The sequence below is a fragment of the Myotis lucifugus genome, unplaced genomic scaffold (genome assembly GCF_000147115.1).
Source record: "Myotis lucifugus unplaced genomic scaffold, Myoluc2.0 scaffold_1546, whole genome shotgun sequence".
Lineage (NCBI taxonomy): Eukaryota > Metazoa > Chordata > Mammalia > Chiroptera > Vespertilionidae > Myotis > Myotis lucifugus.
Window position 1 is genome coordinate 40,393 of NW_005872594.1, and position 15,106 is coordinate 55,498.

At 51.9% G+C, this 15,106-nt stretch overlaps 1 long non-coding RNA gene across 3 annotated transcripts; it reads right to left on the bottom strand.

The window, feature by feature from the left end:
• Positions 1–9,112: 9,112 nt before the first annotated feature.
• LOC106695529 lies at positions 9,113–13,889 on the bottom strand. Of its 3 annotated transcripts, XR_002827527.1 has the most exons (4): positions 13,073–13,889; positions 11,292–12,906; positions 10,643–10,861; positions 9,113–9,631 (listed from the first exon to the last, which is right to left on the bottom strand). It is a non-coding gene; the product is annotated as an uncharacterized LOC106695529 (long non-coding RNA). The 3 variants fall into 3 exon arrangements; XR_002827526.1 differs by having other exon boundaries at positions 12,773–13,889; XR_002827525.1 differs by having other exon boundaries at positions 11,292–13,889.
• Positions 13,890–15,106: the final 1,217 nt, after the last annotated feature.

Here is a 15,106-nt window from a genome sequence, read left to right on the forward strand (position 1 = left end):
CCTCCTGGGGATCGAGCCCACTTATCCACTGAGCCACCGGCCAGCAACCAGCATTTTATGATCTTCCTAGAGAAGGCCAGAGTTACAGGGCGAGATTTTCCACCAGAGGCAGCAGAGGTACTAGACGGACACGAAGGTGGGAACGTCCAGTGAGACTAGTTAAGGCCAAAAGCCGTCAGAATCGCCACGTGGAGTTAAATACAGCTCACGGAGCAGCGCCAGGTCACCACTGAGCGCTGGAAGGCTCCGTGCCTGGGCATGCACCGCGCTCTCCCAGAGGCCTGCACCGCTGGGGAGGTTGAGGCACAGGCTGTGGGACAGACACCAGGGCTGGTACCGGCAGGAACAGGCCTTGGGAGCCAATGGCCAGAAAAAAGGGGTCACACACCATCCCGAGTTTTGGTCATGTGACGTGGGGCTGGGGAGCCCTGAGGATGTTCAGGCCTCTCAGCGATCCGATGTCTCCCTTTTTCACTAGGAAGAAAGCTTCCTCTCCCTGAAGACAACAGGCCTCCATCCACAGCGCCCGGAGAGACCCTTTGGGTGCATACTCACTAGATGGCAGCAATTTAATTCTGGGTCCCTCAAGGAAATGCTTAGAGATAATTGGCTTTATGAAACCAACATCTGCACCTTTAAAATGAAGATACCAGGTCTCCAAGAATTCTTATCTGAGCCATCTTTTGAAATGCAAATTTCTGGAAGGTAAATCTTTGAGAGAAAAACCTTAGCTGGCTGAGCCAATCAATTTAACTTATTTTAACTGTTTCTTTCCAGATCAGTAAGTTTTGCTTTATAAGACCTGTCTCATGAAGATGTATGTCTCTTAAAAGTGTATGTTTGGCAATAAAGGAGCCTATGTTTCTATAAGTACTGAATGTGTTTGCCGACCTAAAGAATGCTAGTTGCTTTCCTTTTAGTTGTCTAACACAGAACTGGAGTCCAGTCCTCTTCACTCTGCTAAGGGACAAGAATGTTCCTTTTGCTTTGTATTTTTCTCCCTACCTAATCCCTCCAGAATTTGTCAATTCTTAATGAGTGAGTCATGGCATTATGTTCGTTTGCATGAATCCAGTAAGACCAGTTTCCAATTGTGGTTTTACTAACCAAGACTTTCACTGGATTGTCATGTTAAGAGAGACGTGCCTGGACTCTGAATGTCACCAGCAAGCTTTACGGAATTAAGACTGACTGTCAAAGCTAATAACAAATCGCCGGGCACCTTTCTTACGTGATTCTTGGCAGTCTTTCCAGGTAAGGAACGAAGGTTGCTTTCCCGAGAGATGGCAAGGAAGGAACCTCAAGACATATTTGGGGGCCCTCAAGAAGTTGAGGAATTTCCTCAAACCTGTCGTGATTGCAAACAAAGCCTGATGGCAACTGTGAGGCGTGGCTTCTTTGTCCTGCCGGGCTGACTAATTTCAGTCTGAAGCTCAGGCTGAAGAGTGCTTATAAGATTCCAGCAAAGCAGATTTAAAAGAGCCTGTATAGTCAACTGTGGTTCTTGTCTTATTGCAAGTAATCAGGCCAAATTAAGACTGGCCTTAATGCAGTCTCTTTGATGAAAATAAAGGTAATTTTAGGGAGAAAAATTGTGCTTCAATAGAAATCATAATCCCAGTTGTGGATAGTAAACTCTAGTTCAGTTAATTGCCTTCAAAGTTTTCTTTTTTACCTGTAGCTGAACTGGCTCCTGAATTCTTCTAGTTTGCTTCGATCTTCCAAGCCAGTGGTCGCCAACCTTTCGGACCTCACGGACCACCAGTGGTTCGCGGACCACCCATTGGCGACCGCTGTTCCAAGCTAATGTTTCATTTTGTTCTCCCATCTTTGACTAGGAATTGTTGAGAATTAAACCTTTATTGTAAGGCTGTGTCTGTATACACCATACAGAATTTACCTCATCACCTGATGAAAGATGTTCAAACTGTGGACAAGAGGGTCTAGCAGATTGTCACGGCTTGATTTCCTTCCCGAAAACCTTGCATTGAGAAGGCTTCTCACCTGACAGTCTTGTAGACTCAGAAGCTGGTCTATGATGTGCTGTGTGCATTAACCTTCATGTTCTGTTCCCTTCTTTTTTCATAGGATGTTTTCCTATGACCTGCTTTACCTGATTGCTTGTTTACACAGTACAGGCCTCGCTTGAGACATCCAGCTGCACCACTGCCTTCAAAAATGAGACCCAGCGGTCTTGCTGGATGGACTTGTTGACAGGACTAGACAGCAAAGTATAAGGTCATCTATCGGCATCACTTGAAACTGCTTTCCCTTTTCTGCCCAAATGGTTCAGACAGAAAAGCCTAGAGTTCCTCAGGAGGGAAATCTTAGAAAGTTCCCTGTAGCCTAATTTAAATGAAGCGCAGTACACAAGAGGGCTTCTGGATATGACGCACCTACCTGCAGGGAGGCCCTCCTCCTACCCGATCTGGGACACGGTAAAGTTAGTCCCTCCCTCTCACCTGATTCCCACCTCTCCCCAGACCGCTAGTGGCTATCATCCTCATTTTGGGACCATGCCTTTTTAATCTTCTTGTCACATTTGTCATCTCTAGAACACAACAAGGACGCCAGCTTGTCCAACAGGGCCAGCCTCTGACATCCATGTGCCCCCTCCCAAGGACAGCAGACTGGCCTGGACTTTGTAAAACCCCTCTCCCCTGCATGTGTCTCCCCTTCCCTTTCTGCTCCTTTCTCCCTCTGGCAGATAAAAAGAATCTCTGGGCCTGGGAATTTGCAGGACTATGCCCCCTAACAGCAAGAAGAAACTATAGATGAGACCTTCCTCCGTTTACCCTTGTAAGATTACAAGGCCTGCCTGGCCGGTGTGGCTCAGTGGTTGAGCATTGGCCCATGAACCAGGAGGTCACAGTTCGATTCTCAATTAGCACATGTCCGAGTTGCAGGCTCGATCCCTAGTAGGAGTGTGCAGAAGACAGCTGATCAATGATTCTCTCTCATTGATGCTTCTATCTCTCTGTCCCTCTCCTTTCCTCTCTCTAAAATCAATAAAAATATATTTTTAAAAATATATTGACTCTTAATAAAAAAAGAAAGATTACAAGGTCCAAGGTTCTTCAGGAAGTAATATGTTAACATGAGTAGCTAAATATTAATAAAGAAAGGAAGCAAAGGGAAAAAAATCCAAACAATCCTGAAAATTATGAAAATAATATAAAGGATACCATATATTTGTGCTACACATTGTGCTATAAACTCCACACATCATAACATACTGTATCTCAACAACATTTTCAAGTAGATAGTCTTGCAAAGAAGAAAATAAAAAATCACCTTCAAACCTACCACCCAGAGGTAAATACTATTAGCATTCTGGTAAATTCTAGAATTCTTTATGCATTCAAAGAGAGTGGTCTATAATCCTAATATATAAAAACCCAGGGTCCCTAATGTCCAAAACAACCGAAGGCTCCACCGACCGGAAGTTAGTCCTGCAGTCAGTGCTGGGTCACTGCTCCGGGCACAGCGACCCAGCACTGACTGCCGAGGGGGCTGCAGATCAGGCCCGGAGAGAGGCTTGGAGAGAGAAGCAGGGTCTGATCTGTAGCCTCCGTGGCAGCTGTTGATCAGCTCTTGTCTCTCTCTTTCTCTCTGGGCCTCTGTGGAGGCTGCTGATCAGCCCTGCCTCTCTGACCAGACCTGGAGATAGGCCCGGAGACACTGATTGGCATAGAAACCGACCAATCAGAACCAAATCTGGGTGAACTGTGAGGAGCCAATGGCTGCCTAAGAGATAGAGCTTTTGACACTGACTGGCATAGAAACCAACCAATCGGAACCAAATCTGGGTGAACTGCGAAGGCAGAACCTAAGGTAAGGGCTGAGGAGGGGTTTTAAGGGCAACAGCTATTTGGTGTAAGGTGTAAGAAAGCGGTTTAATTTTTTAATGACCAGTTATTAATTTTTTAATGACGGTTTGGCAGTAGAGTGCATATGGCTGGCTATCAGTCCAGATATAGGGATTATGTATTTTTGTCTGCCAAAAGCATCTCCTCCTGCTGAAAAAGGCTTCCCCCCACCCCATTTAAGCAATCCTATCCTATATGATCTATCGATACTAATAAAAGGGTAATATGCTAATTAGACCAGATCGACGGGTCATCTTCTGGATGTCCGACTTCCTTCCGGACAAAGCCATGATTGTGGGGGCTGAAGCAGAGGCAGTTAGGGGCAATCAGGCCAGCAGAGGAGGGCAGTTGGGGGCAAGATCAGGCCAGCAAGGGGTTAGGGGCAATCGGGCTGGCAGGGGAGGGCAGTTGGGGGTGTGATCAGGCCTGCAGGGGAGGGCTGTTGGGGGCAAGATCAGGCCTGCATGGGAGGACAGTTAGGGATGATTAGTCAGGCAGAGGCAATTGGGGGTGAGATCAGGCAGGCAGGGGAGAGCAGTTGGGGGCGAGATCAGGCCAGCAGGGGAGGGCAGTTAGGGGCGATCAGGCAGGCAGGCAGAGGCAGTTAGGGGTGATCAGGCAGGCAGAGGCAGTTAGGGGTGATCAGGCAGGCAGGCAGAGAGGTTAGGGGTGATCAGGTAGGCAGGCAGGTGAGCAGTTAGGAGCCAGCGGTCCCAGATTGTGAGAGGGATGTCCGACTGCCAGTTTAGGCCCGGCCTAAACTGGCAGTCGGACATCCCCCAAGGGGTCCCCGATTAGAGAGGGTGCAGGCTGGGCTGAGGGAACCCCCGCCCTCTATGCACAAATTTCATGCACCAGGCCACTAGTTTTAAATAAATAGGATCATATGATACAAATTATTTTGTACCTCTACTTCTTTTTCTCAATGACACGAGAAAGGGGATGGATATTATCATTATCTTCAATAGTTGTAGAATGTTTCACTGTATAGATGCATCAATTTACTCTGTCTGTCAGTGACATGTAAGTAAAGTAGCTAGTTTCCACATTTTGATGGTATAAACACTCCTCCATGAATTCTGTTGTGCTTGCTTTATTCTGAAGCACTGATCTCCTATGGGTCAATTCCTGTAAGTAAGGTTGTTTACACTTTTATCCAAAATGTTAAACTATTTTCAGGAGAGTTGAATTAATGTCTACTCTTCCACATTGTCCAAGTCTGCTACCCTACACTTCAAAGGATGCTACAGGCGGTCATGAAAGCACGTGTGAATGTGTTCTTATGTGACCGCCCGTGTGGATATGTGAGCTCTCCACATGCCCGAGGGTTTATTCATTTAGCAAATATTTCTGAGCATCTGCCATGAGGCAGGCACTCACCTAGGGCTACAACTGAGAAACACACAAGATCCCAGGTCTCATCGGTTCAAACATACACTAAACACACCTGCCATAAGTGTATGAAGACAAATTATATCAAGACATGACCACCCATAGCTGGCTCTGTCCTGGTCGGGGACGGGGCTCAGGGTGGCCAGGGGATCAGGGAAGGCTTCCTTGGAAAAGAGACGTTGGTGCTGGAACTTGAAGGGTCAGGAGACACTCACTAGAGCAGTGGTTCTCAACCTTCTGGCCCTTTAAATACAGTTCCTCATGTTGTGACCCAACCATAAAATTATTTTCGTTGCTACTTCATAACTGTCATGTTGCTACTATTAGGAATCGTCATGTAAATATCTGATATGCAGGATGGTCTTAGGCGACCCCTGTGAAAGAGTCGTTCGACCGCCAAAGGGGTCGGGACCCACAGGTTGAGAACCGCTGCACTAGAGGAAGAGCAGGAGGAAGCATGCTCAAGGCAGAGAGAATGCTTTGTTCTTGTTCTTGTTCAACCTCCATGGCAGCCCCCTTGCTGGCAGGATCTGCTGCTGTTCCCCAGACACAGGCCTGCTGCCTTTCCCTCCTGAGGCAGGAGGGGCATGGCTTGAAGAATGCAAAGACTGGCCCGGCCAGTGTGGCTCAGTGGTTGAGCCTCCACCTATCCCTGGCCAGGATACATGCCAGGTTGTGGGCTCAATCTCCATTAGGGGGCGAGCAGGGGGCAGCAGTCAATGATTCTCTCTCATCAGAGTATCTAGCTCTCTCTTTCCCTCTTCCCTGCTCACTAAAATCAATAAAAAACATATTTTTTAAAATATATTTTATTGATTTTTTACAGAGAGGAAGGGAAAGGGATAGAGAGTTAGAAACATCGATGAGAGAGAAACATCGATCAGCTGCCTCCTGAACACCCCCCACTGGGGATGTGTCCTCAACCAAGGTACATGCCCTTGACCAGAATCAAACCCAGGACCCCTCAGTCCGCAGGCCGATGCTCTATCCACTGAGCCAAACCGGTTAGGCAATAAAAACATATTTTAAAAATGAATAAAAAGAATGCAAAGACTAGAGATGCCAGAGCCCAAAGAGTGAGGGGGGGGTGGGGCCAGGGGATCCTGCAGGACTGTGTCTGATCATGTATGTCTGAGCATGCTCCTGCATGTGAGCATATGCATAATGTCTAAGTGCTGTGCGTGGGTATATTAGCGCGGCTCTCGGTGTGGTCCCCTGGCAGAGCATCAGCACCCCTTTTGGGAGCCCCGCGATCTGTCCGGACAGCCCTCTGGTTTCGGTGTCTGCGTGCCCGTGCGCGCCAGGCTCCGGGTGTTGGACGCGCAGGCGGAGATTTGCATCTAGGCATCCTGGAGGCAGGAAGCTCGCTCCATCTTTCTGGACTTGGTTCTCTCCGTGCTCGGCCGCGTCTGCAGCAGGCACTCGGGGCCACTGAGCAGCTCTTAAGTGATGACAATGATTATGATGCCAGAGATGTTCCCAGCTGCGCCTGTTTCTTACCAGCCCCAGACACTCTTCCGTTATTACAGACAGAATTATCATCTCACCAGGCACGAAGCAGGAAGTGCACGACGGGAGAGGAAGAGAAATGGCCTCTTCGGAGTGGAAAAACACCTCTCTGGCACGCGAAACGGATCGCTGGACAAAGCAAACAGTCTTCTGCCCGTCCTGGTTAATGGTGCCAGTGTGCAGAGAGAGACACAGAGGAGGGTGGGTGCCAGGGCCGCGGCCCCCCCAGGCGGGGGCGGGGTGGCCAGGACTGTGGAGGGTCCTGAGTCACAGGACAGGCGGGGGGAGCCCCCGGAGCACGATCGCTCATGGGAAGAGGCCCGGGTGCAGAACTCCTGAAAGCATGGGCGAGGTCCATCTCCCCAAACAACACCCACCCAGTACCTGCCTTGCACCCAGACTTCAGCCCTGGTCCCGCCCTGACCAGCTGAGCCATCTGGGGAAGCGGCTCAGCCCTCCAGGCTCCGCTGCCTTGTCTCTGAATCGGGGACAACACCAGGCTCTGCGCCCGGGGCTGTGGTGCAGATGAAAAGGGGCGACTTCTGTGAGCTCGTCAGCGCTGTGCCGGGCAGAGGGGAATGCTTGAGTCGCCCCTGTGTTCTTAGTCCTTTCCGGAAGCCTTCCCCCCTCCCGTGCGCCTCCCTCCTCCCCCCTCCCCTGCGCCTTCCTCCTCCCTCCTCCCTCCTTCCCCCCAGAGTTGTGCTGAGTCCCTCAGCTCTATCATCTCAGCAGCTCATGAGGTAAACTGGCCGGCCAGGTCCCTGACACGGGCAGGGTCAAGGGCGCTTCCCCTGCTGGAGCCCGCGGCAGCCTGGGGACTCGCAGCCGTGCACATGTCACTCAGAAGCAGGGCGCCTTCCTCTGGCCTTTAGTTGCAGGACCTGTGTCTGATCATGGACATCTTGCACCCTTGCACCCTCTATGACTTTTGTCACAATGGTCTGCTACAGGGTGGGGCTCGCCATAAAGAGAGTCACAGGAGCCTGGCCGCGTGGCTCAGTGGTTGAGCATCAACCTATGAACCAGGAGGTGACGGTTCAATTCCCGGTCAGGGCACATGCAGGGATTATGGGCTTGATCCCCAGGAGTGGGGGGTGCAGGCAGCAGCCGATCAATGATTCTCTCTCATCATTGACGCTTCTACCTCTCTCTCCCTCTCCCTTCCTCTCTGAAATCAATAAAAATATATATATTTTAAAAAGAGTCCCAAGAAAATGGGGGTAAGTAACACGGAGCACTCAAGGTCGCTGTGGGAGGTGAGCTGCATGCCTAGCTCTGTGCTGGCACTGAAAGGCACGCACTAGATGGCCGTTAAAGATGACGTTTTATCCTGGGGCTGGTCTGAGTGGGTTTCATTAGCACAGAGAAGTTGAGAAGCCAATATTTATTGAGCAATTGGCACTGCCAGGTACAGTGGTGGGTATTGTCCACGTGTTATCTCAACTGGCCCTCACGCCCGCCCCTGGGACAGACAATGTCATCAATACCTCCTCACAGGCCAGGAAGCGGGGCGCCTGCTCAGGACCAGCGGCACGGGTTCCAGCGAGCCACCATCACGCCCCCTCCCGCCCCTCCAGAGAAGCTGTTCTTTGGCCTGGACGCTGCAGGCAGCATCGTCACCTCTCGCTGAGCAAGAAATGTTTGCCAGAGGAATAAATTGGCCAACGTCGCTCATGTTGCCCATGGGACCCGGAGGTCTTCCCTCTGCCTGGCTGACCTCTCCCGCTACGAGCCACATCCCTTCTCTCTTGTTTGGTCCTCAGCAAGGGCAGCTGGAAGCACAAAGTGTGCGCCCCTCGCACAGGGGTCCTTAGGAGAGAATGGGAGCTATAGCTGGGTGGGTCTCTGAGGCCTCCTCTAATGACAGGGGCGGGGGCTGGCGGGGGCAGAGAGCGGGATCCTGCCACCAGGTTTGGAAGCCCTGGGTCTTGCTGGTTTGGCTCCGGGGCTGCCTCTCCAGGCCCCGGTCAGCTTTCTCATCAGCACAGCGCGGCCGGCAGCGGGGCCTGAGGGAGTCTGTCACAGGCCCTGGCACCTGGGCACCAGCCAGTCCTCTCCCCCTCTGCTGGTGGGAGAACCAGAGAAGAAAAATGGAGCCTGAATGGAAACTTCAAAACCCTGTTCCTCCCCAGCAGGACTTTCTGAACCTGCCAGCCAGACCAGCCTTACCGCCAGCCCATCGCCTTGCAGCCCGGGGCCTCCCTCCAGGCCCAGCCTCCTGCTCCAGGCCAGCTCCCCCCGGAAGATGTCCCTGATCAGTCCCACCTCTTGCCTTGGATGCTTTTCACCTGTTTACCTTCATCAGGACATGAATAATCAGCACTCACAGGGCCACAGCTTAGTTAATATTTTAAAATGTTTTCCACGAGTTCAGGCAGCATGTGACAGACACCCTGAGAGGTGAGTGGGCAAGGGAAAGCGGCCAGACCCATTCTCGGGAGGCCTCGCTCTGGTCCGCCCGGGCCGAGAACGGGTTACGGGGCTGAGCCAATCAGTCCCCTCTCAGGGGCAGCGGGGCCTGTTAAAATGCTGATGCCCAGGCCCCCCCTCCGGAGCATCTGGCTCACGGGTGGCCCCATTGCCTCCTGTTAGCCATCTGTTGCTGCGAACAAAATGCTCCCGGTTGGTGTTTAAAGCACCACCTCGCGATGCTCTCCTGGTCTGAGGAGTAGGAGCCGGGCCGGCCGCTGAGAGGTCTGTGGTCGGCTCGCTCCAGGGGCTGCCTTCAGCCCCAGCTGGGACGGGACATCCAAGGCGTCAGGGTCGCCTCCACCCGGTCTCTCTCTGGCAGGCGCTCTGCCTTGCCGAGCAGCTGGCTGCCCAGAGGTGGCATTACAAAATCTAAGGCATGAATTGCAGATCTTTTTAAAAAAAACACAAAAAAACGTCCTCAACAAAGGATATTTTTCCATTGATTTCCAGAGAGAATGGAAGGGAGGGGGAGAGACAGAAAGAGAAACATCTATTGTGAGAGAGACACATCGACTGGTTGCCTTCCGAACGTGTCCCAACCAGGGCCTGGCATTGAGCCTGCAAATGAGGTACATGCCCTTGATGGGAATCAGACCTGGGACCCCTCGGTCCGCAGGCCCACACTCTATCCACTGAGCCACACCGGCTAGCGCTGCAGATCTCTTAAGGCCCAGTCTCCAAAGTTACTCAGTGATGGTTCTGCCTCTTTCTATGACTCAGAATAAGTCAGAGCCAGCCCGGACGAGGGACAGGAGGCAGACTCCACTCTCAGCGGGAGGGTGGCAGAGCTTCGCTGGGAGCCCATGGGAAGGAGACATGACTGAGGCCGTCTTTGTAAACACAGTTTACCATAATTTTACAGCCGACTGTAGACGAGTGTGCTGTGCCCACGATCTGTGACCATGTCTCAGGGAGCCGCTCCCCACCGCTCCCTCTCCCCTCTCCCTCCTCCCACACCAAACAGCCTCGAAGCGCTGTTCTGGGGGCTAATTCATTTGCGCTGGATTTCTCTGTCAATACCCGTCCTGTCTTTTGCATTCAGCAAACACCCATCATATACCAATTCTTTTGGCAAGTAGAGGAGAGGGAAGAAGAGGGATAAAATATAAACAAGCCCTAGCTGGTTTGGCTCAGTGTATTGGTCTGAGGACCAGAGTCCTGGGTTTGATTCTGGTCAAGGGCACATATCCTGGTTGGAGGCTCCTCCCAGCCCAGGTTCTGGTCAGGGTGCGTGTAGGAGGCAACCAATCAATGTGTTTCTCTCATATCGCTATTTCTCTCTGTCTTTCCCTCTCTCTCTTCCACTCTCCCTAAAAATCAATGGAAAAATATCCTTGAGTGAGGATTAACAAAAAACAAAAACATAAACAAGACACCCTTCCCATTTCTAAGTTACTCACCATCTGAGAGTAGGCAATTCGGTTGATTCCCAGGCTAACTGCTGCAGCCCTCCTCCCAGGGCTAAAGCAGGAAGTTGTGAGTTCAACGTAGGAGGACAGTTGTGGGTTCTAACAATGTGCAGGGAGTGGGTGCGTCCAGGGCTGTTCCAGCGAATGGCCAGAATAGCGAGCTTGATACCCATCGACTCCACCAGCCACACCTCAGCTTGGATACAAGTCCTGAAAAATGAAAACCAATAGAGATAATGCTTTAGATGCTGGACATTAAATATGCCCGCAGCATAGAGGCAACTGCATGAACAGCATCATCAGAGAACAATTACAGGAGGGAGGGAGAGAGGAGAAATCAAAGGACCCAAGAGTCCACTACAAACAGATGAGAGAGGCCCGGCTGCCATGGCGCAGTGGCTGAGCACCGACCTATGAACCAGGAGGTCACCTTGGACTCCAGGTCAGGCCACATGCCCGGGTTGCCGGATCTACCTCCAGTAGGGGGCGTGCAGGAGGCAGCCGATCAATGAGTCTGTCTCATCATTAATGTTTCTCTCTCTCTCTCTCTCTCCCTTCCTCTCTGAAATAAACAAAAACATATTTAAAACAAAACAGATGAGAGAGGCAGTGCCTGTATGGCCACAAGTGATCTGCAGACCTGCCCAGCATCCTTCTTGAATGCCCACTGTCATCAGAATTGAGCCCCCTTCCCAAGACAGGCCAGCAGCAGCCCCGGGACGCCAGGCCTCCTGGGAGAAGTGCAGGGACGTTCCTCTTGCCCCTGGCAGTTGGTCTGCAGCCTTCACGTGACTTCCATATAAAGAAGGTCAGCAGTCCACCAGCCCACGTCATTTTTATTGTTTTCTTAAACACCAGCTCAGGCTTTGGGTGGGGGTGGGAGCTGGGGTGCAAAAGAAAATAAGTGGATTCAAATCCATCTTAACTGCATGGCAAACATGGCCCAGTTAGTGGGTGATGATCAACTTGCAAAGCGAGTTTATAGTCTGAATGGAGGTGCCTGCTGGGCCGCAGGTTCTCCCGGCTCAAACACTCAGCTGCGCCTCTGCTCTGAGCCCATCCAGCGGGTTGGACAAAACTCTCTGATGATGAACAGGTGGCTCTCGCCATGAAGCTGGCTCCGGGCACTCGGGGAGGGCGGGGCGTGAGGCGCCTGCGGATGCTCACAGGCTGCGGCCTCTGTGCGCCAGGAAGGCAGAACAGGAGGCTATTCTGGTCTTGTCTGGGGAGCCATTAGCATTGCATTTCCAACGCCATTATCTCCGAAGGCAGCATCGCTTGGCTTTCTCCCGGGGCATCACTGGGAGCGGCAATGGTGGCATATTGTCAGGGTGGAAGGGCTGGGGGAGGAGGCGTCACGTGCTCCAGTCTGGAGAACCAGCAGCTCTGGCCGACGTGTGTTCACAATTAGAGGCCAGCACCTTGAGGTGACAGTTCACGCTTATAGGACAGGTTTCAGTTATTCAGGCAGCAACTGGTTTTCCAAACTAATGGAACTGGCGTGGATTTTTCACTTCAAAACAAACCTCACCCAGGCTTTGTCACGGCTTGTTTTTTTCCTGGGGGGAAGGCAGAGCGAGATTTTATTTCCGACTTTCCCACTATGGCGGCCTCTGATTTCTTCCCTTCCCTCCAATTAAGGCCTTGGCATCAAGGTAGCGAAGGGAAGGGGCCATGCAGGACCCACTCCAAGAGGAGAGCTGGTGGAGTGTGTGTCCTCGACATGCTGGCTGTGCCAGCCTGTGCCCGCGGGGCTGTGCCTGGCAGGGAGGTCTTCCAGGGGAGGGGCTTTGTCAGGATGAAACGCTGTGCTCCCAGCTGGGCCCTCACTCGTATCAGGTAGGGCCGTGCTAACTGCTCGGAACAGATAATGAGCTACTGCACATGTATGTAATAGGAGCTGAATTTTCTCATGAAGCCAGAACTCCACAATGAAGTCATTCAGATGTTGTTGATGGCCGCCTGTCCGACCTCCTTAGTAGGAGACTTCTTTCTTCCTGGTTGCAAGATGGCTGCTTCCCCTCCAGGCATCACATCCATGTTTCCGAGAAATAAGAGGAGAAGGAGGAGGAGGAGGGGGAGGAGCAGGAAGAAAAAAATCCAAGGGCAAAAGGTACATACTACTGTGTCTTTCTTAGAATTCTCACTCAGGACAGTTCTGTTCCCATCTCCTTGGCCAGAGTTGGGTCATATGGACACCCCTCATTGCAAAGAAGTCTGGGAAATCGGTAGTTTAAATTGAACGCATTGCAGTTCTGATAGGAAGGGAAAAGAAGAGAGTGGATCTAGGGAATCAACCATGTCTGCCACCCTCCCCAGCGCCTCCAGCTCCATGGAGACAGACATCCTTCCCTGAACCACAATGTCAGTGTCAGGGTCACCTGCCCTTCTTTGCTGGCCTAGGAGCTCTGGGAGACTCACCACCCAGTTTTCTTCTGCCTGTGCCTTCAATAGCTGCTTTATCCATTCATCTTGGTGAGAGAGAACAATGCACATGCACTCACAGGCCTTGTCTAGCCCGAGGTGCCAGTGCGCAGGGAGCCAGGTCTGCAGACCCTGTGGTTAAACGGAGGGATTGCTGGCTGGAGAGAGAGTGAGCAAGAGAGTATTCAACATGAATCTGAAAAGGTGGTGGGGCAAGATCATGTAGGGTCTTGTGAGCTATGATTCCCTTAAATTCAACCAGTATAAGTGGGTTGCCAAGCAAGACACTGGGGTCTATGGGTGAATAATATGCCCGGCCGATCCCAAGGAAGTCCCATTCTATTGGGGCAGCACACATGCAATTAGACAGCATGAAAGTCAGACTCTGACATGTCCAAGGACAGATGTGGAGACATAACACTGCTCACGGCAGCAGGGACAAGACAGCTTCCCTTTCAGTAGGTGGTACTTACATTTAGTTTTGCCCAGGAGGTAGGATTCTGGTAAGTAAAGAAGTGAAAGAGAATGTTTGACAGAGAGAAAATTATCTGGGTAACAGTTTGGGGGCAGAAAAGCAAGCAGTGTGCTGGAATAATTGTGACTGGCCCTCTTGAGCTGGGGGACAGTGTTGGCAAGGACTGGGGTGATACCATAATGGATGGACGGGGAAGGCAGTGCACGGAATGTCTCAGGAGATGAAGCAGAAAAGGGTATTGGGTTGTAAAGAAAGAATGTCATGTTATGTTGGATTTTATGTCCACACACCCAAAGCAATCTATAGATTCAACGCAATCCCTATCAAAACACCATGTGCCCTAGCTGGTGTGGCTCATTGGATAGAGCGTCAGCCTGCGGACTGAAGGGTCCCAGGTTTGATTCCAGTCAAGGGCACATGCCCAGGTTGCGGGCTCGATCCCCAATGGGGGGCGTGCAGGAGGCAGCCGATCTATGATTCTCTCTCATCATTGATGTTTCTATCTGTCTCTTCCTCTCACTTCCTCTCTGAAATCAATAAAAATATATTTAAAAAACAAAAAACACCAATGGCATTTTCTTCACGGAACTAGAACAAAGAATCCTAAAATCAATTTGGAACCACAGAAAACCCCTACGAGCCACCGCAATCTTGAGAAAGAAGAACAGAGTTGGAGATGTCACTGTGGAAAGTCACATGATCTAGGGGTCTCCCCCACCCCGCTGAGCCTCACTATTTCAGGAGCCCTCTGTGGCTTCCAACGCAGTGCACAGCTTTCCCGAATGTATGTAGACGTCCTGTGTTCAGGTTTTAAGACCGGACTACATATTGAACAATTAAATTACCTGGGATTTGCGCTGGAAGGGCCTCAGGATTATCTAGTCCACCTCCTTCATTGCACAAATGAGAAAGCGGAGGCCTAGGGCTGGGACTCTTCCTAGCAGTGCCCGCCTCCCTAGGTTTGTAATGGCTTCCCCAGGGCCCTGCCCAGGCTCAAGGGTCCAGCCTCTCTCACCAGCCAGCCCTCTTCCTGTGGACCCCCCATCTCAGCTCAGGCTGGGCAGCCTCATGGCAGGCAGCATGGCCTCCTGTTTGCCAACCAGTGGCCAGGCCTTGCTGAGTTTCTGCCAAGCTGGCCTCTTCCCTTTCTTCATGCCTGCTCGCCCCCCATGCCGTGACCCCGGCTTCTTGAGCACTGAGGGCTGGGCCAAGCCTCCAGGGGCCGGTGGTGACAGGGGAGCCAGTTCACAGGGGAGGAAGCGGAGGCGCGGAACTAGGGTTTAGATCTCCAGGTGCAGTTTTTGGTCTTGAATTGGGACCCTGCGGAGCGGGCTGACTTGGCGGGGTCTTGAAAGGGGGTTCTGGGGTGGGCGCCCCACCTGGCTCTCGCTGAATGGCAGCGACAACCAGACTCGCGGCGCCACGACGCAGCCCTTCCTGCGCGCTCCCCGCACGGCCGGGCTGCGAGGGGCGCCGGCTGCGGCGGCTCGCTGGGCTGTTCCCTCCGATTCCCATCCCCGGTTCACTGTTGACAGCGACACTGGCCGTCATTGTTG